This window comes from Manis pentadactyla, chromosome 4 (genome assembly GCF_030020395.1).
Source record: "Manis pentadactyla isolate mManPen7 chromosome 4, mManPen7.hap1, whole genome shotgun sequence".
Classification (NCBI taxonomy): Eukaryota; Metazoa; Chordata; class Mammalia; order Pholidota; family Manidae; genus Manis; species Manis pentadactyla.
This window is the reverse complement of record NC_080022.1, coordinates 20,540,054-20,555,295: the sequence shown is the minus strand read 5'-3', so window position 1 is coordinate 20,555,295 and position 15,242 is coordinate 20,540,054.

The following is a 15,242-nucleotide window of genomic DNA, read 5'->3' as shown; positions in this document are numbered from 1 at the left end:
TTCACCCCTCCTGGCCCTGTCAGCCTTCACCAATCCATCCTGTCTACAAAGTATGAGGCAGAATGAAGAACAGAGACCAGAATTTACTAACGCAACACGTCAAGGAGATGCTAATGCACTTTAAAACTCTTCTTTGGCAATGGGCTTCAGAAAGACACAAAACTGAATTGAAGCCTGGTGCAGCTCCACTGCGAAGGGGCTGGGGTGGGGTGGGACGGGCACCTCATGCAGGCCACTTGCCCTCTCTGAGTCCCAGCTTTCTTGTTTTTAAAATCAGGAGGGTTGGATAGCATAGTCTCCAGGGCACTTCCTGCTCTAAAACTGCTAAACCTGAAGCATATGCTTCAGAATTTCCTTGGTCCTGCCAGATCCTGGCCCTATAAAAGTGGATTTTATTTTTGGAAGTTGCCAAAAGCAACCTTGTGGTACCAACTTCAGAGACTAAGGTGGGTGATGGTGCTGAGAGATATCATGTTTGGTCACATATGAGGGTGACAAGCAACTAGCAGGGCAGTTCCTCAATCTGGGACCACACCCGTTAACACAAATCCAAAAATAGATCCCATCTTCATGGGTGGCTTGATGAACAACAACATTTTGGTACTCGGTCCTCATTATGTCTCCCTGGACCTCAGTGTGCAAGTCTATGAAATGGAGGAGAGGAGGAGGTGGACACTCCTCTAGACCTACAGTATCTTTCCAAAGCGCTGAAGTAGAGGTATCTTGCTCTTTACAATAGCCCATTTATCTAGGGATTTCTTTTATTCTTTAAGGGCCTCTCTGGCCCCCAGGCCCTTGAAATCCACTCACTCTCTCCAGGCAGGCCTAACCACTATTTCATGGTGTTATGAGCTACTATGACCACCAGGTGGCAGTACAGTCCCATCCTGAAATCATCAACCTGCATCATCCCTGAGTGGCTCCAGGATTACCAACTGCTCTCTCTGGGGCAGGCTCCACCATGGACGCTAGAGAATGAAATGAATCAGTCCCTTCCCCTCCTCTGCAGCAGGAGCTCCTGAAACTCACAGGAGGGATCAATTCTGAGGATCCCTTAAGGGTTGCCCCCTGCTCTGCCTTCCAGGCCCTCAGTCCAGCAATCCTGGGATCTCCAAACTCCTGAGCTCAGGATTTTCTGCAAATCAGGTCTCACCTCCAGGCCCGCATGCAGCCTGTGCTCCTGGACCTGAGCCAGAGGGATTTAAAGGAAATAAGAGCAACACCCCACACACATTTCTCTTTGGCCGGGCAGCAGAGGGTGATGCCAGGAACAGGGCATCCCTGGACCCTGCCTTAAAGGGGACCTGGGCCAGCAAAGGGCCTGGGTCAGCAGTAGCTAGAGGTTGCTGATGCAGAGGTGGCCTGTGGCTTCCTGTGAAGAACTGTAAGAGCCACTTCCTTTAAGCAGACGGCTGTGGGGGAGGGCAGAGATTAGGGGGCACGGGCTTCCTGGTTTAGGGGAAGGGACAGGGCCCCAGGAAGGCCCCATAAACGGGCTCACAGCTGCTTTCTATTTCCCTTCCCTCTGGGGTCTCCATGGAGCAGACAGTGTAGACAGCATCACTTCCCTTGTGCTGTGAAGCCACAGAAAGGATAGTCAGGTTAGGGGCAGGCTTATTTGTAGGAGGCCAGTAAAGAAATGGAGCCTTGGTTACTCCAAGAAGCAGGCTCAACTGCCCAGCCCCAAACACCCAAGTCCAGGTACTCAGCCTCAGAACCCAGTCCCAAGCACTCAGATCCAAAGTTTTACATATATTAATTCATTCACTCCTTACAACAATCCTCTTAGGTATTATTCAGATTCTCATTTTACAGATGAAGAAATCAAGACAGACAGAGGTTAAATAATTTTCCTAAGGTGAACAACTAGCAAGTAACGGGGCCAGGATTTGAACCCAGACATCTCTAGAACAATACGCGGCACCCAGAAGGGACTTTATAAATAATTGTCCAGTAAAGGAACCTAAGCTCCCTCTGGCTCACCCATCCCCCACATTCAATCCAGCAACCAGCCAGCCCAAATATTTTATCTTCCATTTGAGTCTGTTCACGACTCACCACCCACATGGCCCTCTTATCATCTAGCTCCCTATACTCAGGCTTAGAGGATACCTACAAGATCCTAATCTGTCTCCTTGTGTCCACTCTTGACCCCTGTGTCCACTCTTGTCAATTTTCCACACAGAGCCAGGAAGGTATTAAAACAAAGTAGATTAAATAACATGCCGCCCCTCCCCAAAAGCCCCCCAGTGGCCACCCATCACACTTAAGATAAAATTCCACTTCCTTACTCTGGCCTGATTCCAAGGTCCTGGAAAATCTGTTTCTCTAAACCTCCTGAGTCTTAGCTCACCTTTCTTCCCTCCCCCAACTTTTTTCCAGCCATCCTGGCCTCTTTTGCTTCTAACAACCCTCCAAGAGCCTGCCAATCTCAGTGTCTTTTCACGAGCTCTTCCCACTGCCTGGGACACTTGTGTTGTTCCAGGAGTCGGTTTGAATGTAACTCCTCCAGAGACCTGAGCCCCCAGTCTAAATTAAACAGCCTGTTATTCCAACAACCTGTACCTTATGTTCCCAGAATTGATTATGGTTGTAATAAAAGTATGATTGGTGTAAGAATTTGCTACTGTCGGACGTCCTCACCAGACTCTGAGCTTCCTGAGACAAGCACAGGATCATCACTGTTTATCACCAGCACCCTGCTCAGCACCTGGCACACAGGAAGCGCCCAGAGCTTTGGTTGAGTGGATAGACAGTCAGATTGATGGACAGGTGGATGAGCAGATGAGAAGTGATTAAGTGAATAAATACATTTTAAAACTAGGAGCCTATTATTCACCCTGCCTGTACTTCTCATGGCAGTTACAAATGTACACCATTCCCCTGGGAGTTATTCGCACCTTTGGAGAACTCCCACCCATTGATCCCGCATGGCCTTTCCCAGGCAAGGCCACTGGGCGGAGTTTCCGGGGCTGTTGGCTGGACGCCACAGAGGGAGGCGTGCTCGGAGTCAGTCTCTGCTTCCTGATTGGCGGCCGCCGGGCTCGGCGTCCACCCTTTGCTCGCTCTCGGTCGCCGCGGGCACCGTGGGAGTGGAAACCGAAGGCGCGCGGGGAGATGTTCCTGCAGACGGCCGCTAGGCCGTGCCGCAGCAGCGCCTGCTTCCACGCGTCAGGGTTGTCCGGGACCAGGCTCACGGAACGCCTATCATTTGGAGAGGCTCACGCCATTCTGCGGGGAGAGGGGACCGCGGAGGGGACGCGCGCTGCGGCGCACGCAGCGCAGCGGGAGGGGTAGAGTGTGGCAGAGCCTCAAGAGCACGGCTATTTCGGGCCTCTGACTTCAGCAAGGAAAGTCCCAGAAACATAGCCCCGCCCTCCCCTTTACTCCTATGGACACGCTCCGCCTCTTCTCCCCACCCCACCACCGACCCGCAAACTCAGACCCAAAAGAGCTGCGGGATGAGGCAGCTGCAGACATGGTTTGTAGTCCTAGCTCTGTACGATCTGGAACAAGAGTCGTGCCCTATGTACCTCAGTCTGTTTATCTGAACAATGACGCGGAATCTGCATTAAATGATGTGATGTATAAAGTGCCCAGCACTAGACTGGCACACACACGGTGCTCAGTAGGTACAAGTTCCTTTCTCCCTGACCCTGACCCTGCCACTGATTTGGCCTGGAGCAATTTTCGATTAACCTCTGGGGGCCTCACTTCCCCCATGCTATAGGGTAAGAGAATTGTCCTTCCAGCCCTGAGGTCCTAGGAGCCAAGACTTGAGTCAGCAATGACTAAGACCAGACCCCACCTCCGGGTGTCACTTTTCTGAGGTTCCTCTAACAAATGAGGTTCCTTATTTTCCCTTAGGTGCCTAAGAGGTCTGGGCTCTGCAGAGGTTCTTCAGGGCTTAGTGTCTGCAGGGACCTTAAAGGAGTCCCAGACAATCTTCCTCCATGGTGCTACTAAGGTTGGGTCACTCCCACACATAAGACCATTTGGTTGCTCCCTATGGCCTTCAGGCTACTCAGCAAGACCCACAAAGGCCACACTGGGTCTCTAGTCTCAGCCAAGCCCCTCCGCTCTCTCCCAGCCAGGCTCCAGCCAGACAGGGCTGTTTTTAGCCCTCTTTCCTATCTTCCAGGTGTTTGAACAGATGGTTCATCTGCCCCATCTTTTGCCTGGCTAATTCTTCATCCTTGACCATGGTGGGACATTATGGCTCCTGACCCCTAAGATGGGTCCCTGTTCAGTTGAGGACCAGTGAGTGACACCTGACCTCACCCTGTTCAGCCACTGTCCTTGCTCCCTATCCTCCAGCCATTCTGAACTTTAAGTTCCTTGAAAATTTAGGGCCCTGTCTTGCCTCTGGACTTTTGCATCTGCTGCTCTCTCAGGCCTAGACACACTTCTCTTCCCTACCTAACTCATACTTGTCCTTCAAATTTCAGTTTAGAGGTCATTTACTCCCAGGACTGGGGGGAGGGGTTCCTTGACCAGCCCTACCATATCAAATCCACACTTTCTTGCCACTATTTAATGACTGTTGAATGAGTGAATTCTTGCCCAGTGCTTGTCCAGTCTCTGCTTAACACATCTCAAAGGCAGGGAGCTTACTGCTTTTAAAGCAGCCTACTCCATGTGTTCATTAGAAGGCCCCCAATTCTTGCCCACCTCCAGCCAATGCTCAGGATATTCCCTGGAACTGAGGCCCAGAGTGAGTGAGTACTCTGAAATTCTTGGTATAGAACCAAGATCCACTCATCTGTCCTGAGGCTTGTGCAGGCTCAACTGGCCCTGATAGGCCCCACAGTCATTAGCACCAGCCAGGATCCACTTGTAGGCCTGGGACTTGAGACACTATCACAGCCATGTTTCCCTTCATCTAGGATCAGCTGATCAAACTCCTGGGGACAGGGACACCAGAAACCTAGTCTGGGTAGGAGGAGGCCAGGAAGGAAGCACTCTCAGGTAGGACTGGACACCTTTTGCCTCATTCAACTCCGACACCAATCCTGTAAGGCAGGAGATTCTGTTCCCATTTTGCTGATGCACAAACTGGGGTTTCTGGATGGATCCTATTTACCTAAGGTCACAGGGAGAAAGCCTAGCTGAACTTCAAAATGAAACCTCTTTTCTCTGCCCCACAGCTCAGTGCTTCTTGTCTATCTGACCTGCTCCTGGGCCCATTCTGCCCAAAGCATTATGAGGTCCTGGAAGGGTCCCATGGCTTCTGCTCCCCACAACTGGGTCCCACCCCCACTGGGGCCTCGGCAGCAGTGCCTGGCCTGCACCTAAGGGCTGGCTGAATGCCAGGAGTCATCCCTTCCTTCTGTACTTGGTTACTTCTCCAAATTGCAGACAGACCCAGAAAAAATTATGCAATGTCCAAGGACCTGTCTTATAGACTCCAAGTCCCTGAAACTGAGCTGGGCTACTTATTTGCTGTGTGACCTTGGTGAGTTCTCTTCCTTCCGGGAGCCTCAATTTATCATCTGTAAAGGGAGCAAATTATCCCTTCCCAGAAACCCAGTGTGTCAGAATTCAGGAAAGCTGCTCCCTCCCTCAGGCTGCCTCACCCTTGAATCTTCTCATCTTGAGGAACAGGGTCCTGTGGTAGCAAAACTCCAGCCTAAACTACATGTAGCCTGGTCCTTGATGGGTGTCATAGACCCTGAGTTGGGTGGGCACGAGGATGGGGGACCCAGCTTCCCCAGGTCAGCCCCTCTCCACCTCAGGCCCTGCCGAGGAGCCGGCTCTCTCATCACATCGACTCCCTCTACTGTCTGTGGCCTTTGCAGAGCTGTTCCCTGGGGCCTCTGCCTCTCCTGCCTCTCGGGCTATCCTTCCTCTGCTCTTCCTCCCACAAATGTTTATCCATTCCTGCTCTGTGCATATATCAGTGAATAAGCTCAGTGCCTGTCCTGGCAAAGCTCACAGTTTAGTGGGGGAGACAGCCAAGGAAATCAAGTCACAATCCACTCACCCATCCCAAATCCTGTCGCCCTTCCTGCCTCTGCCATCGCCCACACAGTCTGCTTTCCATGCTGCGGTCTGAGCCATCCTGTTAAAAGGGAGGTCAGAACATGTCAGTCTTCTGCTTGGCTCCCTCATATGGCTCCTCGTCTCAAAGGAAAAGCCAGCATCCTTGCTGTGACCCACAAGGCCTGCATGATCTACCTCATGGCCCCCCACAACCCCCTCTGAACACTCCATTCCAGCTGCACTGGCTGTCTTGCTGTTTTTCAACAAGCCAAGCCTGCTCCTGCCTCAGGCCTTTGCATTTGCCCTTGGTCCTGCTAGGAAGGTCTTCCTCCAGGTAACCACGTGGCCTCCCTTCCTTCACTCAGATGTCTCCCCCTCATCCAGGGACCTTTGCTGGCTGCTCATCTAAGTACTACTCCTTACTTGCCTTCTGTCCTTTTAGCTGCTTTTTTTCTCTTGGCACTGCCAGGTGACATGTAATTATTTGCTTACTGTCTGTTCCCCTACAGAGGTATAACTCCCATGAGATCTCCTGAGGTTCCCCACCCCTAGAAAATAAAAAAAAGAGAGAAAGAAAAGAACACCCACAAACTGAAAAAAGAAAGGGCAACTCTAACCTTACTACTACAGAGAACATGGAAAGCCCCAATAATGAAAACAACTCGATTTGGGTGCAGGGAGATGCACAGACCAATGGACTAGAATGGAATACCCAGAAAGAAACCCAATGGTACAGAGATTTAGCATTTGGTAAAGGTGATACCTCAAATTGGAGAATGGAGGAATGGAGTCTCCAGTAAATAGTGTTAGGACAACTAGGTGGCCAACTGGGGAAAAAAATTAGGTCTGTGCTTCACATGGAATCCCAGGATGAGCTCTGAAGAGATCAAAGCTTAAATGTTAAAAAAAAATCAAAATAAAACCATAAAAGCACCAGAGGAAAACATAGGAGAATCTATAATCTCATAGTGGTAAGAGTCTTGGAAAAGTCAACTATATAAAAATAAAAAATTTTTGCATGGCGAACACTCAAGTCTTAAGACAAATAACAAACTGGAGGAAAATATTTGTAACTCAGGTAACAGACACAGGGTCATCTCTCTATAAAGAATTCCTGGAAATTCATCAAAAGGACCAACAAAGCCTAATAGAAGCAAGGGGACATGAACCGACAGTTTCCAGAAGAGTAAATCCAAATGGCTTCTAAACTTATGAAAAGAAGCTCAAACTCACTTGAAAGAAATGAAGATCAGGTAAACCACACTGGGATACCATTTATTTGGGGGTCTGGCAAAACCCCCAAAAAGTTTAGTAATTTATACTATGGGCATTCTTGTAAGGAAACTACTCTCAAACATGTTCTCATAGTATACTCTCACAGATGCAAACAGAAATTGGTACAGGTCCCCAGAAGGGCATTTTGGCAAAATCTACCAAAATTATAAATGCACGCAGATATCCTACTTTGGGGAATTTATCCTTCAGAGGTACTTACGCAAGTGAGCAATGTGCGAAGTTATTCAGTGCAGCACCATTTGCAATAGCAAAAGCCTGGAAACAGCTCAATTATCCATTAGTAAAGGGTTAGGTTAGGTAGAGCACAGTCTATCCATTAGATGAAATGCTATGCAACTAAGAAAAGAATGGGGGAGCTCTGCGTGTCCTGAAAGGGAAAGTTCTATGAGGAATATTAAGTTTAAAAAGCAAGATGCAGAGCAGCCTAGGTAATATTCCACCTTTTGTAAGAAAAGGGAGAATTTTACGTATATATATAATCTTCATGATCTTAATGAAGGCGAACCAGTGATTACGAGCGCAGATTCAAAAGCCAGACTGAATTCAAATACATGTTTGGTACTATATTGGGTACTATACACTATAGTGTCTCACAGAATTTGTATCCAGCTGGAACCTGTGGATGTGACCTTATTTGGAAGCAGTGTTCTTTGCAGATCAAATTAAGATAAGGTCACACCTGATCAGATTAGGGTGGGCCCTAATCTGATATGACTGATGTCCTTATATAAAGAGTCAGACATGCAGTAGAAAATGCCATGTGAAGACATAGGGTGGAGCTAGCAGGCCCTGCCTTCCTGTCTTGCCTCTGCCAGGTCCTCCCAGCATGTGTAAGTCAAGGAACACCAAGGATTGCTGGCAACCACCTGAAGCTAGAAGAGAGGCATGGAAAAAATCCTCTCTAGAGCCTATAAAATCAACAAACCCTGCTGACTCCTCAGTTTTGGACTCTTTTGGCTTGCAGAACTGTGACAGAATAAATTCATGTTATTTGAAGCCACTCAGTTTGTGGTAATTTGTTATGGGAGCCCTGGGAAACTAATATAGTACTTGGAAGCTGGGCAATCTTAGGTAAGTAATTTAACCTCTCTGTGTCCTAGTTTCCTCATCCATAAAATAGAGCTAATAGTACTTATCTCATAGGGTTGGGTTATAAGGATTAAATGAGTTAGTATTTTAAGTAATTTAGAATAAGATCTGACATAGGAAGTGCTATATAAATGTTAACTAAACATATGCTCGTGTTTGTATAAAGAAATCTTGGAATGATTAGCAAGAAACTAACACGTGGTTGGTGGAAGGGAGGGAACAAGAGGTGAGGGACAAATGGGAGCAAGACTTTGCAGAGCCTTTGACTTTTTCAAGCTATTCCTATATTTTTCTTTTTGAACAATACAAGTGTATTAATCTATTTTTAAATTAAGTTTAAAATTATTTTAAAACGCAAATTATATTCTTCTCCTGCCCCAAAATACTCCAACAGATGTATAACAAAATCAAATACCCTTACTTTGGCTGACAGATGCCCACCAGAATGTGAGCATCCCTCTGCCAGCTCTCAGTTCATTCCCCAACAGTTACTCTCTTTCAGCCTCACTAGTCCTATAGCCTGCCAGGCACAGGCCCACACTGCAGGGCCTTTGCACTGGCTGCATCCTCATTCCATTCAGGTGCCTGCTAAATGTTACTTCTGCGGGGAGGCCTTCCCTTACTTAAAAAAAAAAAGCCCTGACTGTCAGTTGCCACCAAACTCTGTCCCCTTCCCAGATTTACTTTTCTTCACAGCAGGTGTTGCCCTTGACATTCCATATCTATTGTCTCTTCCCACTTCTAAGTTCCAAGAGGGGAAGGAATGTTTATGTCTTGTCCACAATTGTACCCTTTGTCCTCTCCAGAGAACCTGGCATATTCAGTAAATATTTATGGAATGAATGGATGAAATGAGATGTCTTATGTAAGGTTCTAAGCATGGTGCCTGGTACACACTAGAGGGTTCCCTATTATTCTCTGCACTTCCTTTCCTTTCCCTTGAACATCTTCACCCTTTTTACCCCAACGACCACTTGCGCCCCGCCCAGGAATACCTCCCATGTGACCATATTGGCTCCGTCTCTCAGGATCCCCTTTCTCTCCCATCTCCACTCTCTCCTCTCCAAGTGGCCTTTACATTCGACTGTTGACCTGGGGGTTGATGTGTCTCCTCCGCTGGACAGTGGATCCCCCATACAGGAACTGTGGAAACTGTGGTTCTGCCTCACTGTGGCTCCCTCCTTTCCCAGGGCTCAACCTGTGAGCTACCCACAGGGATCACTGCATCCTTTCCTGTCTCTAGTGAGGAACTCCAGGCTCTTTCCCTGTCTCTGTCAGTAAGTCCCTCCTGAAGTCTAACTGAAAGCATTCCTTTTAGTTGCCTAGCATCTCTGAGAGCTGCTGGGAAGATTATTCCATCATCTTTTCCTATAATCTTTTGCTGGCTGTCTGGGACTTGGGCATGGGCTCTCGTCACAGAGATTCCAGGCCAGGCTTTCATGCAGAGTCATACTGGCCAGCTGCTTGGCAGGAAAAATTACTCCTTCTTCAGCTCGGAGGATCTCAGCGGGCCCTGCCAGCAGGCGGCCAGCTCTCCAGAACTGTGGTCCATCAGGTGGTTGGGGGCCAGGCACCAGGTGTGGTGGGGACAGTTGTGGCAGTTAATGAACCTGGATGAGGGATGACACCTGTGACCTTGACCACCTCACTTCTACCTTCCCTTTCTTAATTCACTCATCCATTCATTCAGCCTTTCAGAGTGAAAGTCAGGAACACCTACTATGTGCCAGAATCCCAGCTCTTCCCTTTCCTCATCTAGATTTCCCCATCTGTAAACTGGAGCTAATAGTACCCTATTTACATGGTCATTATGAAGATTAAATGAATGAATATATATAAATCCCTTAGTATAATACTTGGCTCATTGTAAATACTCAGTATACATGTTGTTTTCCAATTTAATCAACACTGAGAGATGTCAGCTCTGGGCCCTGTCCGAAAGGATATGGAGTTGGGGTGGGGGGCAGGCAGACATAGAAACATATTTATAAAATAAAGCACAAACAACAGGGTACTTGGGGGCAAGGTGGGGCTTCCTGGTGCTCTGCTGGGTGACCTTGGGGAAAGCACATCCTCTCTGGCCCTGCCAGGGATAAGACAGGAGTCAAGATGTGCACTGATGTCCAATAATAAGGCAGGGCAGGTGTAAGAACATGGGGTGGAGCTAGCAGGCCCTGCCTTCCAGTCTTGTCTCTGCCAGGTCCTCCCAGTGTGACCTTGAGCAAGCCCTCTCCCACTCTGAACCTCAGTTTCCTCTTCTCAACAGTGGGGATCATCACATTAGGTGGCAGGTGAAGATTTTATTATGTACCCACTTTACAGATGAGGAGACTGTGACTTAAGGAGTTTAAGCAACTTGTTCAAGGTCACCCAGCCAGGAGATGGAGGAGTAAGGATTGTTCAGAGGCCTATGTCAGGGTTATGGAGAGAAGGCAGTGTTAATTCAGGTAGACCTTGGGCCAAACCCAGCTTTTTCATTCAATCACTAGCTATGTGACCTTGGGCAAGTCTCTGGAGCTCTCTGGCCTCAGCTTCCCTATCCCTATAACACATGTAAAATGTCTACAACAGGGCCTGGCACACAGTAGGTGCTCAGTAAAGAGGGTTTTCTCTCCCTTCCTTCTTTCCCTCGTCTGGTAGAGACACCAGGCCTGGACACGTGCCAGACCAGGCTGATCCAGCTGTCTCAGAGACAGTGTTTGTGTTTCCCTCCTCCCATACTGATAAGGCCTGGGGAACTGCTGGGAGCCCCCCTTCCAGGGTCTCTCCATTCCCAGGGAGGCTGTCTGCTGGGGGGTGAGGGGACAGCCTCCAGTCTGATGGAGACACAGCCCAGTCAGCAAGGGGAGATAGCGGCCCCAGGCCTGACACTGTGTGAGAAACCACAGCATTGTGCCACCTCATTGCACAGTGCGGCTGAGGTGTGGACACAGGAGGTAGTGGGGTTGGTGCCTGGCAGGGAGGGTGTCTGGGGCTCTGTGCTATGTTGAGTAAGCTGCTGGAGCCACTGAGAAGCAGGCCTAGCCTAGGTGGTGCTCATCGAAGTGACAGCCCAGTAGGTAGCTAAAGCTATGTGTTGTGGAAAAAAACAGGACTCGTCCCCTGAGGGGCTTGAGGCCATGCAGAGGTGACACACTCTTCCGCCCACTGCCTACTGACACCCTCTCTAGCACCGAGCACTCCTGGCCCCGAAGGGTGTCAGAGCTCACAGGCTGCAGGAGATACCAGGGACCACTGAGGCCAACTAGGCTCCCTCACACGGACAGGGCTCCCATGCCCAGGAAGTAAGCAAGTCCCCCACTGAAGTGGGAGGGATTACAGGCAGACTGCACAGAGATCCCTGGAAGCAGAGAGCTCTGTGCCCTGCAGTGCTCCCTACTTCACCTGGGAGCCCCACTCTTGGGAGAGGGCTGCCAAGGAAGGGAAGGGAGACAGAGGGATGGCCAAGTTGACCTGGCCCTTATCTGGAAGCCCCAGAGCTCACAGGATGCTGCACCAGGACTGGCTTCTCCTTGGTGCCATTGACTTATAGGCACCAGTGGACATTGGTCCCCAAGGCCACGGTCACCTCATAACTCATATTGAAGGACTGCTCATGGCTGAACTGGAGGTGACCTACCTTGGGGGTCAAAAGAGAGCATAAGACTGGACTCCCAGGGACCCCTAGAATCCTTGGACAGCCACCAAGGCCATTCACCATCCCCACCACCATTATCATTCGCCTCTGAAATATTCCTACCCACTCTATAGAAGATTCTGGCTCCTTCTGAAGCACTCTGGTTGCCTCTGAAATAATCCAGCCTCCCCCAGAAAACTTCAGCTTTCTCTATAATATTCCAGCCTCCCTGAAAGTACTCTAGATACTCCTCACGCCCCATAATACTCTGTCACCTTCTGCCCACCATATACCGCTGCAGTCTCTTGAGTATTCCAGCCCCTGCTGGGGAACTTTACCCCACTGTTAAACTCCGGCTCACCTGTAAATGTGTGTTCCAACTTGAATACTCCAGGCCCCTTGAAATATGCCCACACCCATAGTACTCTGCTCCCCACTTTAGTACTCTAGCCCTCACTCCCACTACAGTTCTCCATCCCTGCTGAAAGTGTTCTCGGGGCCTCATCAGTTACACCCCAGCCCACGCTGATACCCAGCTCCTCTGTAATGCTCCGTCCTGCCCCAAGGGAAAGATGGACTCCCAGGTCTGCCTAGAGTATACCAGCTGTTAGCACCCCATCCAGCTCCTGGGGTGCTCAGGTCCTCCTGGGCCTCACACGGCTCCCTGCGGGACATCAGCATAAGGGAGGGTCAACACCCCTGGTGGGAGGAGGCTGTGAGATGAAGATGCCCACTGGCTTCCTCGTGGTGCTCCTAGCCAAGCAGTGACCCCTTCTAGAGACCCCTTCTTTCCCCCCACACCCAGCATAAGAGCCCTGTGATACAATGAGTTATAAGAAATATGTATTTGGTCATTCATACGACCACATATATATTTCCCAGGTATATTGGTCTTCATCCACAGTTCCTGAAAACACTGCAGTCTTAAAGGTGAAACAGGTGTTTTGTCATGTTAATGAGATACTTTTGGACACCCCACCCAAGGTGGGGGCTGGAGGCTGAATCAGCCAATGGCCAATAATTTAGTCAATCATGACTATGCAATGAAGCCCTCACAAAAACCCCTGAGAAGAGCTTTTTGCTCTCTCTCTGCTCTGCTCTGCTCAGTTGGATCCTGCTTCTTGGTTGGAGAGAGCCTCTGCTTGGGGAACCAGAACGCCTTCACGTGCCACCGAGCCAGGCCCCCAAGCTCCATGAGGATAGAAGCTCCTCTATTTGGGACCTTGCCCTATGTCTGTCTTCCTCTGGCTGTAAACTTGCATCCTCTATTAAACTGGTAAACTTAAGTATTTTCCTGAGTTCTGTGAGCCACCCTAGCAAATTAATCGAACCTAAGAAGGAGGTTGTGGAAACCTCCAATCTGTAGCACAGGGAACTGCCTGGGACTTGCAACAGGTGTTGGAGTTGGGGGTTGAGGGCAGTCTTGTAGGACAGAGCCCTTAACCTGGGAATCTGGTGCTGTCTCTGGGCAGACAGCATCAGAATTAAGTTCTCAAACACCCTGCTGATGTTCGAGAATTGCTTGGTGTAAGTATGTGTGGGAAGACCCCCTCCCACATACTTACACACATTGGAATTGGGTCCGGGAACCCGAATGAAGTTATACTACTATTACTGCTGTGTGTAATATTGTTATTGTTATACATATATGTAGGGAAAAATACACTATTGTATTTGGTGTTGGATGAGTGGGAATCATGAGCCTGCTAGCCAGAAACATGGCAGTAGTCCCCAAAGGCTGGGGGCAGGCCCTGGAAGACAGCATACACCTGACATGCCAGGCTGAGTTGTCATGAGGCAGTCCCCACAGTCCATGCACTGTTTTCAACCAGCATCTGTCAGGCACCTATTAGCTGCCAGGCATTTGCACGCACTGGGTGGATTGAACAACAATACACCTGCTCTGGCTAGGTCTGTTAGCCCTTGCACCTGTCCATTTCCCCATTGTGCTGCTCTGAGACACCTGTCCTGTGGCTTAACGGGTCTGCTGATGAAACGGCAGCTAGGCCAAGGCAAAGGTGCCTCTGTCCAAGCAACACAGTTACCCAGCAGGGCCTCTAGGTCATCAGGGAGCAGATGGGGAGGGCTTGCCTATCTGCCCTGTATGGGCTTATCCAAGTGTCACCCACTGGGTCACCCTCATGTGAGGATGAGTGTAGGCAGAACCTAACAACTACCTGACTACAAGGTGGCTGCATGGAAGGGGATCCTATTTATGGGTTCTGCAAGTAGAAGGAACTAGGTTCCAAATGCAGCTCTGCTGTGTTACTTTAGGCCAGTCACTTTCCCTCTCTGAGCTGCAGTTTTGCCTTTGAAACAGAGATAACCCTCATCTTGCCCCTTATCAGTTTGTTTCAAAGCTCAAATGAGATAGTGGTTATAGAATGAATCTTTCATTTAACAAATATTTACTGAGTGGTGCCTACTATGTACCAGCCCTGCTTTAGACATAGATAAAGTATTTATTTCTACCTGCATCAATCAGCTTATGAAGATGAAAGGATTAGGGTAAGGAGTGGGGTGCGGGGGAGATTCTAAAACTGATCAGATGTCCCTCCCTGGCTCCTGATAGCTTTTTGCACACCTATTAAAGGTGCTTTCAAAGCCATCGTTTCCTTTACTCCTCATCGTGGAAGACAAATTTTACTGTTCTGGTTTTATTGATGTGGAAACTAAAGCCTAGAGTTGTTAAGTCACTTGCCTAAGATAACACAGCTAGTAACTTTTGGGGCCTAAATTTGAACCATGCTGCCTTTGACAGGAAGGAGGTCAGAGCATTCCCACAGCACATGCACCCCGCCATCCCCAACCCTGCTCCTGTGTTGTGGGGAGATGGGCCAGGTCTGTTGTTGGGGGCCCTAGCAGGGGAGCCTCAGCCAGTACCATCCCTATTCCCAGGTGTCCCCAGTCCTATATAGGCCAAGAGGACCAGACTTCAAGCAGGATATCTGAGAGTTGAATAGGTCTCATAGGGCTCCTTATTCCACCCTGTCTTTTTGTACAGATCAGGAAGCAAAAGCCCAAGGTCACACAGCCTGTCAGAGGCCCTGAATCTTACCAGGTGAAGACTTGCCTGCCCATCAAAGACAAAGCATGCCAGAGGCCCCCTAGCGGTGAAGACAAGAAGTGCTCAAGGTTCAGAGAAGGGAAAAAATACCCACCTGCTTAGTAGGCTGAGCTTGGGAAAAAAAAAGAGGAGAGGCGGCTAGATGGGAGACCTCTGGGCAAAGGCTTGGTGGTAGGACATGTTGCCGTGTGC